Source organism: Budorcas taxicolor, chromosome 9 (genome assembly GCF_023091745.1).
Source record: "Budorcas taxicolor isolate Tak-1 chromosome 9, Takin1.1, whole genome shotgun sequence".
Classification (NCBI taxonomy): domain Eukaryota; kingdom Metazoa; phylum Chordata; class Mammalia; order Artiodactyla; family Bovidae; genus Budorcas; species Budorcas taxicolor.
The window spans coordinates 31,102,217-31,115,883 of NC_068918.1; the positions used below are offsets into that span (position 1 = coordinate 31,102,217).

A 13,667-nucleotide genomic window follows, 5' to 3' on the forward strand; every position below is an offset into this window, starting at 1 on the left:
ATGATTAATTAATAATTAACACTCAAGGAGTATTTACTTTGTCGACTCAGATTTACACTTACGTCTAAGGAGTTATATAGAAAGGAGTGATTCCTTTCCCTTTTGCACTCATTTATTTTCCTTTTCATGTACCTTAGTGACTTACATGAAAGTGAGTTGTAACTCATTTAAATTCTAGTCTCCAGTGTGAAGTAGTTTATTGCTTAACTCAACAAGGCTTTAACCGGGAGTATAAGAAGGGGAGTGTCAGCGTTTCCCAACAGTAAGGTCTTTAGCAATTAAGGCGTGGTACTAAAGAGCCCCATTCCAGTAAAACATGTTCCTGTTCTTCATCTTCTACTATGCAGTAAACAAATTCATTTGTTCTAATCCTTAAATAAAGGGAAAAAACTAGAAAGAAAAAAACACCATCCAAAACCAAAACTCATCTATAGCCTCAGAAAATTCCTGGACATAAACTATCAGTCACTGGATTTTCCTTCATCTCTGCCAAGTTCCACAGCCTCTGAGCAGGTTTCCCACCAGGAGATGAGAGAGGAGGGGCTGGCAAATGTTGCTAAGTAACACACAGGGTACAGTTGTGCAGTGGGCCTATCAGATGACACAATCTTGAGCTTTGTGCTGGTTCATAATCATTCCACGATGTAATACAAGAGCTGCAGTATTATGTAGATACAGAGAGGCAAGATAGATCATTCCTAACCCCAATGGTTACTTCCGAAAGATCACGTAGTTTAAGAAAGATATGGTTACTTACACCTACGGATTTTTCTTGTTAGTCTTACTTTACCCTGGAACATTTTCAGGAGTAGGTATCATCTTTTTGTATTTGTGAATTAACAAATTAGTTCAATTACTTATTCATTCAACAACGATTCATCCAGTACCTATTGAAGCATTGTTACAACTTAAGTATTAAAACTGAGACTCACTGATATCATGAATTTTCTTTAGAAGTTGGTTATAAAAATGAAAAAGAAAAAAAAGAGGGAAAAAGCATAAAGATCAAAATCAGCAATTCCTTAAAATATTTATTATTGTTGCATTTTATTTTTATGCTTAGAATGTATGCTTTTATTTGATATGCTATTGGTTACAAAAATAGGTTTTTCCCAATTATTGTGGAAAGTGGAGAGGAAATCCAAACATGAATAGCTACATAATACACATTGGAAAAGACATGGTTATAGAAGCATTTACCAGAATTCCCTTTTAAACAAGGCACTGTTTTGTAATCCAATTTATACACATTTTAAAAAGAATAGTATTGTCTAAAGTGACCTGTGCCTGTTATTTTCTTATGCATATTTATCCCCTATTCTATACCTACGATGTTTACTTTTTTTGGGGGGGGACAAATTTATTATGCCTAAAATATATACAGAACGCTAATATTTATTGAACATCTAATTTATACAAGCTGGAGTGATGTTAATTATGCATGCTTTGTCTCCTTTACATTTTAAGAAGTAGATACTGTCATCATCTCCACTTTACAGATAGTAAAACTAAGGTTAAGTAAGTTGTGTAAAGTCACACAGCTTGAGTTACAAGAAGCAGACCCAGGCAGTCTGTCTCTAGAACCCTCCCCATTAATCACTATACAACTCCCTATTAGCTTCATTGTATTTCCTGATAAAAATTTCATATGGTACATTAAGATGTTTCTAAGACTTAAGAGTGTTGAACTAGAGAACTCTCTGTTCCCTCCATTCTTCCCCTCTGGTAACCAGAAGTTAGTTTTGAGTCTATGAGTCTGTTTCTGTGTCGTAAACAAGTTTATTTGTGTAATTTCAGATTCTGCATACAAGGGATGTCATACAGTAATTGTCCTTCTCTGACTTACTTCACTTAGCATAACACCGATTCACTAAGTCTTGACTGGGCCCAGGAATCTCATTGCTAACCATCTCTTAGGTAAGTCTTACTATTTGGGGTAGGAAATCTCTCTGCTATGTCTGTTTTCATACGTTCTCTTTTGTCTTTGGCATTCTGAAGTTTCACCATGATATGACTAAGTATGGATTTTGGCTAGGCACAAGTTCTTTTTATTCTACTTAAGATTGATTGAGATTCTTGGACATGTGGAGTAATGTCTGTGGTAGGCAGAATATTGAACCCTCAAAGATGTCCATTTCATATAATCTTCAAAACCTGTGACTGTTAGGTTACTTGACAAAGAGAGATTAAAGCTACAAATGAAAATAAGATTGCTAATCAGATGACTTTAGAGAGATTATCTTGGATTATCCAGGTGGGCCCAATTTAATCACAAAGGTCCTTCATTATGGAAAAGGGAGGCAGAAAAGGAAGGGTCAGAAAGAAACGGTCAGATATGAGAAAAACCTGACCTGCTGTTCTACTTCTGAAGATGAAGGAAGAGGGCCGGGAACCAAGGAATACAGGCAGCCCCTAGCAGCCGCAGGGCTTCCCAGGTGGCTCAGTGATAGAGAGTCCACCTGCCAATGCAGGATCCTCAGGAGATATGGGTTTCATCCCTGGCTTGAGGGAATCCCCTGGAGAAGGGCATAGCAACCCACTCCACTACTCCTGCCTGGAGAACCCCATGGACAGAGGAGCCTGACAGGCTACAGCCCATAAGGTCACGAAGAGTTGGACACAGCTGAGCAACTGAGCATGCACACACACACAGAAGCTCCAAAGGTCGAGAAAATAGATGCTCTCCTAGAGACTCCAGAAAGGAACACAGACGACAATATCTTGCTTTTAGCCCAGTGAGACGCAAACTGGACTTCTCACCTACAGAATTGTAAGACAATAAATTTGTGTTGTTTTAAGCCATTAAGGTATGCTAATTTGTTATTAAATGCATTGCGGTTCAGTTCAGTTCAGTCACTCAGTCATGTCCGACTCTTTGCGACCCCATGAACAGCAGCATGCCAGGCCTCCCTGTCCATCACCAACTGCTGGAGTCCACCCAAACCCATGTCCATTGAGTCGGTGATGCCATCCAACCATCTCATCCTCTGTCGTCCCCTTCTCCTCCTGCCCTCAATCCCTCCCAGCATCAGGGTCTTTTCCAATGAGTCAGCTCTTCACATCAGGTGGCCAAAGTACTGGAGTTTCAGCTTCAACATCAGTCCCTCCAATGAACACCCAGCACTGATCTCCTTTAGGATGGACTAGTTGAATCTCCTTGCAGTCCATGGGACTCTCAAGAGTCTTCTCCAACACCATAGCTCAAAAGCATCAATTCTTCGGCACTCAGCTTTCTTTATAGTCCAACTCTCACATCCATACATGGCCAATGGAACAACCGTAGCCTTGACTAGATGGACCTTTGTTGACAAAGTAATGTCTCTGCTTCTCAATATGCTGTCTAGGTTGGTCATAACTTTCCTTCCAAGGAGTAAGCTTCTTTTAATTTCATGGCTGCAATCACCATCTGCAGTGATTTTGGAGCCCCCCCCCCCAAATAAAGTCTGACACTGTTTCCCCATCTATTTGCCATGAAGTGATGGGACCGGACACCATGATATTAGTTTTCTGAACGTTGAGCTTTAAGCCAACTTTTTCACTCTCCTCTTTCACTTTCATCAAGAGGCTCTTTAGTTCTTTTACACTTTCTGCCATAAGGGTGGTGTTATCTGCATATCTGAGGTTATTGATCTTCTTTCACCATTTTTGGAAAAATTTCAGCCATTATCACTTTTAATATTGTTTCTTCACTGTTTCTTTTCTTTTGGAACTCTGATTCAACATATAGCAACCTTTTATTCATTTTTCGTGGCTCATAATCTTGCTTTTGGATCTGTTTTCTTTTACATTCTTTAGATCTATTTTCATGTACTAATTCTCTTTTCAGTTACATTTCTAATGATGTTTAACCTGATCATTAAAATTTTCATTCAACAATAACATATTTCCTTTTAAGAGGTCTTATTTGGTTCCTTTGCAAACTTCACTGGTCATTTTTTTTTAACATTTTATTTTTTATTATTCAGATTTTCAACCTTATTTGTTTTATTTCTTTAAGGATAATAAACACACTTATTTTATATTCTGTAACAATCTAATATCTGAAGCTTTTCTATAAGAAAGTGTTAGTCACTCAGTCGTGTCTGACTTTGTGACCACATGGGCTATAGCTTGTCAGACTCCTCTGTCCATGGAATTCTCCAGGCAAGAATACTGGAGTAGGTAGCCATTCCCTTCTCCAGGGGATCTTCCTAAACCAGGGACTGAACCCGGTCTCTTGCATTGCAGGCAGATTCTTTACTATCTGAGCCACCAGAGGAGCCTTTCTTAAATTGCTTCTGATTCATGGTACCTTGTTTTCTAGTGTGTTTTATACATTGACTTAAAGCTCATGGTTCCTGTGGGAACTGTTTGAGGCTGGAGTTGAAGGATGTTCTCCAGAGAGGACATCCTTTTACTTATACTAGCTGCCTGAGAGTAGTACCAACTTAGGACAACTCTAATATAAATTTTCAGCATAAAGTGTTTGGGACCACCTAGACATCAAGGCTTCCCTGGTGGCTCAGAGTTTAAAGCGTCTGCCTCCAATGTGGGAGACCGGGTTCGATCCCTGGGTCAGGAAGATCCTCTGGAGAAGGAAATGGCAATCCAGTCCAGTATTCTTGCCTGGAGAATCCCATGGATGGAGGACTCTAGTAGGTTACAGTCCACGGGGTCGCAAAGAGTCGGACACGACTGAGTTACTTCACCTTACCTCAGACATTAAGATGGAGAAGGCAATGGCACCCCATTCCAGTACTCTTGCCTGGGAAATCCCATGGATGGAGGAGCCTGGTGGGCTACAGTCCATGGGGTCGCTAAGAGTCGAACACGACTGAGCGACTTCACTTTCACTTTTCATTTTCCTGCATTGGAGAAGGAAATGGCAACCCACTCCGGTGATCTTGCCTGGAGAATCCCAGGGATGGGGGAGCCTGGTGGGCTGCCATCTATGGGGTCGCACAGAGTTGGACACGACTGAAGCAAGTTAGCAGCAGCAGACATTAAGAACTATGAAAGGGTTGAGATTTTACCCTGCTATAGTTAGCCTGCCATAATTGCATGAATTTTAGCAGAAGATATGTGACCCTTGCGTCAGAGACTAAGGACAGGTTACTACTCAAAGCAAAAACAGTAGCCAGAGTGTCAGCATTTGTGTTGGTTCCTCACATCCCAATTCCCACAGGGCACACAATGTGGGTTAGGTGACATCTATACAGGCAGTAAGTTGCATCACAGAAAAGGAACACTGAACTTATAGAACATGGATGTTTTATGATGGGCAGAAAACACGCCTGCCTTTTTTTCACAGAGGTAGACATTATGGCTGTCTTCCAAGGTTGTAAGCAAATCTGTCTCCAGAGGGAGATATTATCATTATCCTCCAAAACTATAAAAACTGTTGAAAAGATAGTCTGGAACAAAGACAGTTCCAGAAACTTGAGACAGTCATGAAGCATTCTCTCTTAAGAGGAGGTAGTTTTAATTGGGCCATGAATCTCTGCTTGTATTTGCAAATTATTAGTATAGCTTTTCCTTCCCTTCTATGCAGAGCCAAGGTCAAGACTGGTAAGGTGTCCAAGTTTGTGTATGTGTATATATGCATGTATTTGTGAGAATCTCCTATTAGATACCCTACCTTGATGAGGATTTTGGATTTGTCTCCTGTCCCTACATCCTTCGTGACCATCAGAACTCTAGTTCAAGTTCATCAGAATTTAGAAGATACTCCCCCATAAAATCTTCCTTTTATGTGTTTACCTCTCCAAATCCCTGCTTTCACTTGGCATTTGGCCTTTCTTAACTCTTTTGCTAGTTTAGTAGTGTATTTGAATAGATGTTTCTTATGTTCTATCCAGTTTCTGTGTGTGTGTGTGTGTGTGTGTGTGTGTGTGTGAGAGAGAGAGAGAGAGAGAGAGAGAGAGAGAGAGAGAGAGAGAGAGAGAGAGAGGGTTATTCTGTGTCTCTAATCTCCCATACTGCCAGGATGGCTAAAATGGAGGGAAGATAATAATGACTGAAGTTCAGGGTATCATGAGTCATCTGTATGAGTGCTGGATTCATCCAGAAAGCTGGCAGGCTTAGACAAGAATATACTTAACCAACATGATCAGGAAATGAGGTTTTTCAGTTAACTAGATTTCTCCACTAGTTATCTGAAGAACTGTCTGCTTTGAGAGTAATATCACCTCACAAAGGCTGTTATACACAGGAAGCAAAGCTCCAGTTTTCTCTGAGTTGTATGTAGTCACTGCACACAGGTGAGAAACAGGAGGGAAAGGGGCAGGGCAAAACCTTTAAAAAATAACTTTGCTGTTGAAGATAAGACATAAACTGGTTAGAACTGATTAGACCCAAGATGGTGGAAGATTTGACTTCTAGTAGGCCTTGAGCTTCATTATATATGTTCATTATAATACAGAAGCATGCTAAATCACACACCCACGGGTGTCAAGGCAGTTTTGAGGCTGACCATAAAAGAACAAAAAGTGGATGGTGGTCCAATACCTGGAAATCTCTGTCCCTTCTCCAAAATAGATGGAATAATCCTCCCATTCCTTAGCCTATGAAATTACTCAGCCCATGTAAAGTAACCACCTGTATTTTGGGGCCTCACTTTCCGAGACAGCCCATACTCTGTCTATGGAATGTGTATCTCCTTATATAAATCTGCTTTAACACTTAGTTCTCAGAGCAGAGCCCCCTTGCCTGCCCACTTATGTTCCTCCCAAGTGTCCTATATTAACACAACTACTTCTTGCCTATCACTTTCTCACTGAATTCCTTCTGCACTGAGACATAAAGAACCTTAGATTCAGCAAGTCCAGACACCAGGTAAGTGATTTTAATTAAAAGACAGTGGGTTCCAGATGCAGACATAGAGAACAAACTTGTGGACCCAGTGGGAGAAGTAGAGGGTGGGACAAACTGAGAGAATAGCATTGAAACATAGACATTACCATATGGTAAAATAGCTAGCTAGTGGGAAGCTGCTGTATAATACACGGAGCTCAACACAGTGGTCTGGGACAACCTAGAGGGGTGGGATGGAGTGGAGAGTGGGAGGGAGGGCCACAAGGGAGGGGAAATATGTAGACTTATTGCTGATTCATGTTGTATGGCAGAAACCAACACAACATTGTAAACCAATTATCCTCCAATTAAAAAATAAATTAAAAGAAAAAGAAAAGACAGTGGGTTTGAGTCCCAGACTGTGGATTCAAGTTTCAGTCTGAGTTTTGGCTGGGTTTGAATCCCATCTGAGGCCCAGTTGGGTTTGAGTCTCAGTGTGAAACTAGGTGTGTGGTTTCAGCTGTAGTCACTGATTATTTTGTTGGCAATTTTAGAAATGCTGCATGTACTTAATTTCATACTTTTGACATAGTAACTATTTAGTCACCTTTGACATAGTAACTACTAGGTCACTGCAGGTGTTCAGACACTGAAAATTTTCTCTTCAGTTCAGTTCAGTTCAGTCGCTCAGTCGTGTCCAATTCTTTGTGACCCCATGAATCGCAGCACACCAGGCCTCCCTGTCCATCACCAACTCCCAGAGTTCACTCAATGTCCATCGAGTCGGTGGTGCCATCCAGCCATCTTATCCTCCGTCGTCCCCTTCTCCTCCTGCCCCCAATCCCTCCCAGCATCAGAGTCTTTTCCAGTGAGTCAACTCTTTGCATGAGGTGGCCAAAGTACTGGCCATTCCTGATGCTAAAGCTGAAACTCCAGTACTTAGGCCACCTCATACGAAGAGTTGACTCATTGGAAAAGACTCTGATGCTGGGAGGGATTGGGGGCAGGAGGAGAAGGGGACGACCGAGGATGAGATGGCTGGATGGCATCACGGACTTGATGGACGTGAGTCTGAGTGAACTCCGGGAGTTGGTGATAGACAGGGAGGCCGGGCATGCTGCAATTCGTGGGGTCGCAAAGAGTCGGACACGACTGAGCGACTGAACTGAACTGACCTGAGGAGAAAATTTTCAGAGTGTCTGAACACCTGCAGTGACCTAGAAGTTACTATGTCAAAGGTGACTAAGTAGTTACTATGTCAAAAGTATGAAATTAAGTACATGCAGCATTTCTAAAATTGCCAACAAAATAATCAGTGACTACAGCTGAAACCACACACCTAGTTTCACACTGAGACTCAAACCCAGTTGGGCCTCAGATGGGATGGCCCACAATCAGCAGCACTGGTATCAGGACCACCTGCAGGGCAGATAGAAATGTAAATCTTAGTCCCATGCCCAGCCCTACAAGAATCAGAATCTTCACTTTAGTCAGATCTTCAGATGGTTCATTTGTGCATTAATGTTTGAAAAGTACTGCCCTAGAAAAATACTTCAAAGGTATAGTTGCTTATGACTCTAACAGTAATAAAATTTGGAGGTGTTTATAATAGGATGGAGAAGGCATGGTTTAAATTGCAAGATCAAACCAGTCCATCCTAAAGGAAACCAACCTGGAATATTCATTAGAAGGACTGATGTTGAAACTGAAGCTCTAATACTTTGGCCACCTAATACGAAGAGCTGACTCACTAGAAAAGACCCTGATGCTGGGAAAGATTGAGGGCAGGAGGAGAAAGGCTCAACAAAGGATGAGATAGCTGGATGGAATCACTGACTCAGGGGACATGAGTTTGAGCAAACTTCAGGAGATAGTGAAGAACGGAAAATCCTGGCGTGCTGCAGTCCATGGGGTCGCAAAGAGTCAGACACGACTTAGTGACTGAACAACAACAACAAGAAAAGGATCAGAATCTAGGAATTCCCTGTGGTCCAGTGGTTAGGACTCTGCGCTTTCACTACTGAGGGTGCAAGCTGAATCCCTGGTTGGGGAAGAAAACCATGCTGCATAGCCAAAAAACAAAAACAAAACCAAATCAGAATCTGAGATCCACTCCTAAGTAACAGTGTAACAGTCAGCAAATCACTTAACATATCTAAATGTGGGATCTTATTTCACAAGATTGTTAAAGAAAAAAAAAAAAAAGTGCCTATGACAGGGCCTTCCTGCTGGCTCAGTGGTAAAGAGTCCACCTGCCAATGTAGGAGATATTAGAAAACTTAATTTAGACAATCAGAGGAATATTTTATGTATCAGCTACAGGCAGGGATACTAAAACTTCAGTCAGAATTCTTCTAATTTCTATAGAAGGAATAAATATTTTCTGGAAGAAAATATTCTTTTGTACCTACTAAGAGGGACCAACTCTTCATCAGCTTATTTATATTATTAACTTTCTTTTCCCATGAGGTTCATTCTCAGTAAAATACAGGTGTGTATATATATATATATTTACTTAAAACCTCTGAACTTAAGCCAGTTGATGTCATGTTTTACTACAATTTTAACATGAAAATATTAACAAATTAAAAAAAATAAAATGAAAATATTAGCATAGAATTCCTATGAATTTACTAACAGTTTGAAATAAAAATGCAGGATCAAAAATGTTTGAGAGATACTCTATATGAAAAACATTATGGCAAATCACCCACAGTCTATATACTATTGTGAGTTTTGCTTGTTTGATGTTTACTCCACAGTATGAATGGACATCCCTTCCTATTATTATGTTTCCTTATTGGCTCAGACAGTAAAGAATCTGCCTGCAATGTGGCAGACCTAGGTTCGATCCCTGGGTTGGGAAGATCGCCTGGAGGAGGGCATGGCAACCCACTCCAGGATTATTGCCTGGAGAATCCCATGGACAGAAGAGGTGCAGTCCATGGGTCAGAGAGTCAGACACGACCGAGCGACTAGCTACACAGCACAGTGGCTCAGATGGAAAAGAACCTGCCTACAGTATAGGAGACTGGGTGTGATCCCTGCATCAGGAAGATCCTCTGGAGAAAGGAATGGCAACCCACTTCAGTGTTCTCGCCTGGAGAATTCCATGGACAGAGGACCTGGTGATACAAATTAGATTTATACCATTTTAAAAAAGTATTTCATTTTATTTTTTTTGGTCATGTCCCAAGACATGTGGGATCTTAGTTACCCAACAAGGAGTCAAACCTATGCCCCTGCACTGGAAGCACTGGGTTTGAACTGCCAGAGAAATCCCATAAACCATTCTTTTAAACAGCTATGGCATAATCCACTAAAAGGATGTGCTATTATTTATTTAACCATATATTAACTTTCTAATTTTTATCATAAAAACCATGGTCATGCACATCTTTGTACATATAACTTTGCACACCTGCCTCATTATTTTCTTTTTGTCCACTTAGGTTAGTGCTTTATTTTTTCATTCTCCATAGAACACTGATTTTATAACACTGAATAGTCTGATATGTACCATTACAGCAAAACTTCTACTTTCTGAAAGATTAGGATAAACAGATCATCAAGGATATAACTAGTACATTTACTAAAACATATCATAATGATAAAAACAAATGATCACACACAATAATCTTCACATTGACATAAAATTGGTATCGTCCCTGTTGAATAAATTTTGCATTTCATCTTTATTATGTTCCAATACTCTTACTGATTTATCTTAGTTTCAACTAATAAAGAATTAACATTTTAGAACTGTTAAGACCGATCAGTGTCATTGCCTACATATATTGATCACCTGCCAAAGACACTAGCTTGCCTGATTACTTCTTTTTAAAACTGAAGTATAGTCGATTTACAATATTGTCTTAGTTGCAGGTGTACAACACAGTGATTTAGTGTTATATATATATATTTTTCAGATTATTTTCCATTATAAGTTATTATAAGATACTGAATACAGTTCCCTGTGCTATGCAGTAAATCCTTGTTGCTTGATTACTTTTTTGAAAGTTCTCATAAGTAGAATTGTTAAGTCAAAAGGGATATATATTTAAAATTTTAGGGACTCTGGGGATCCAGTGGTTAAGAATCTGCCTGCTAATGCAGGGGACACAGGTGTGACCCCTGGTCCCAGAGGATCCTCCCACGTGCCATGGAGCAACTAAGGCTGTGTGCCACAGCCACCGAGCGTGCACTCTAGAGCCCATGCTCCAAAGCTACGGAAGCCACTGCTATGGGGAGCCTACACACACCACAAAGAGTAGCTCCCACTTGCCACCACCAAGAAAGCCTGTGTGTAGCAATGAAGACCCAGCACGGCCGAAAAGTAAATAAATAAAATAAAATTTTATTTATTTAAAATATAAATTTATTTATCTTAATTGGAGGTTAATTACTTTACAATATTCTATTGGTTTTGCCATACATCAACATGAATCCGCCACAGGAATACACGTGTTCCCCATCCTGAACCCCTCCACCCTCCTCCCTCCCCATACCATCCCTCTGGGTCATCCCAGGGCACCAGCCCCAAGCATCCAGTATCATGCATCGAACCTGGACTGGCGATTCGTTTCATATATGATATTATACATGTTTCAATGCCATTCTCCCAAATCATCCCACCCTCTCCCTCTCCCACAGAGTCCAAAAGACTGTTCTATACATCTGTGTCTCTTTTGCTGTCTTGCATACAGGGTTATCGTTACCATCTTTCTAAATTCCATATATATGCGTTAGTATAAAAATATGGAACGCTTCCCGAATTTGCGTGTCATCCTTGCTCAGGGGCCATGCTAATCTTCTCTGTATCATTCCAATTTTAGTATATGTGGTGCCGAAGCGAGCACAAAATAAAATTTTAAATTCATATTGCCAGAATGCTTCTGAGAAAGTATTTTTGTTGTTCAGTCACTAAGTCATGTCTGACTCTTTGCAAATGGACATGGACTGCAGCACACCAGGTTCACCTGTCTTTCACTATCTCCTGGAGTTTGCTCAAGCTCATGTCCATTAAGCCAGTGATGCTATCTAGCCACCTCATCCTCTGTCACCCCCTTCTCCTCCTGCCTTCAATCTCTCCCAACATCAGGGTCTTTTCCAATAAGCCAGCTCTTTGCATCAGGTAGCCAAAGTATTGGAGCTTCAGTATTAGTCCATCCGATGAATATGCAGGGTTGATTTCTTTTAGGATTGACTGGTTTGATCTCCCTGCAGTCCAAGGGACTCTCAAGAATCTTCTCCAACACCACAGTTCAAAAGCATCAGTTCTTTGGCGCTCAGCCTTCTTTGTGGTCCAATTCGCATATCCATACATGACTACTGGAAAAACCATAGCGTTGACTATATATGGATGTTTATTGGCAAAGTGACATCTCTGCTTTTTAATACACTGTCTAGGTTTGACAAAGCTTTTCTTCCAAGGAGCAAGTGTCTTTTAATTTCATGGTTTCAATCACTGTCCTCAGTGATTTTGGAGAAAAGTATAACTACTCAATTTCCCTTTCTTTAGTGAAAATCAAGCAACAATATTTGCCAATCATGAGAGGTGAAAAGTGATTCAGGAATTATTTAAGGCTGTGCTCTCAAAAGAAAGGGAGTGAGGGAAAAAGGATGAGTAGGAAAAAAGTTGTCAACCTGATTCCAAGGGGAGTTCTGGAATATGGCTTGCCCCACAAGGGGACCAATTTTTTGTACCACACTATCTGTTGGTCATTGGTGGTGAGCTGCCTCTGGATAACTACTGTCTTGGATTAAATAGTTCCTTTTGTCAAGGGTCATTCTGTAGACTCTAGGGAAAGGAGAGCTGTGAACTTTTAGCTGCCAACACTCACAGAAGCTCCAGAAAGGGGTATACCTTCCTGTAGGAAATATTGGTGGGTGTAGTTGAGTTGTGTCCCTTGAAGTTCATGTCTACCAGAACCTCAGAATGTGACCTTGTTTGACAAACAGCTCTTTGTAGGATGTAATTAGTTATGAAGCTGAGGAGGCTCAGGATACACTACCTCAACATATGGCACTTAGCGTATTTTCACCTGAAGGAGTTTGAGAAAACAGCAGAAGTAGGAAGGTCATTGTGAACAATCCACCACTCACAAAGCAGGCCAAAAAACTTTCTTGTGAAAGGTGCCTTCCCTATATCTGGAGGAAGGAAGCATTCTTATCTCTTGAAGACAAAGGAATGCTAAGAAGAATGTGAACAAACAAGTCTTGCTAGTTTGTTCCCCATTTTACTATACTTACCCTATACACATCAGGTTACCATTCAGTTCAGCTCAGTCGCTCAGTCCTGTCCGACTCTTTGCGACCCCATGAATCACAGCACACCAGGCCTCCCTGTCCATCACCATCTCCCGGAGTTCACTCAAATTCACGTCCATTGAGTTGGTGATGCCATCCAGCCATCTCATCCTCTGTCATCCCCTTCTCCTCCTGCCCCCAATACCTCCCAGCATCAGAGTCTTTTCCAATGAGTCAACTCTTCGCATGAGGTGGCCAAAGTACTGGAGTTTCAATTCAGCATCAGTCCTTCCAATGAACACCCAGGACTGATCTCCTTTAGGATGGCCTGGTTGGATCTCCTTGCAGTCCAAGGGACTCTCAAGAGTCTTCTCCAACACCACAGTTCAAAAGCATCAATTCTTCAGTGCTCAGTTTTCTTTACCATCCAACTCTCACATCCATACATGACCACTGGAAAAACCATAGCCTTGACAAGAAGGACCTTTGTTGGCAAAGTAATGTCTCTGCTTTTGAATATGCTATCTAGGTTGGTCATAACTTTCCTTCGAAGGAGTAAGCATCTTTTAATTTCATGGCTGCAATCACCATCTGCAGTGATTTTGGAGCCCCAAAAAGATAAAGTCTGACACTGTTTCCACTGCTTC

General features: G+C 40.9%; 1 non-coding gene across 1 annotated transcript; it reads right to left on the reverse strand.

The window, feature by feature from the left end:
* Positions 1 to 11,523: 11,523 nt before the first annotated feature.
* On the reverse strand, positions 11,524 to 11,630 carry LOC128053610 (U6 spliceosomal RNA). The gene has a single exon (XR_008199932.1). It is a non-coding gene; the product is annotated as a U6 spliceosomal RNA (small nuclear RNA).
* Positions 11,631 to 13,667: the final 2,037 nt, after the last annotated feature.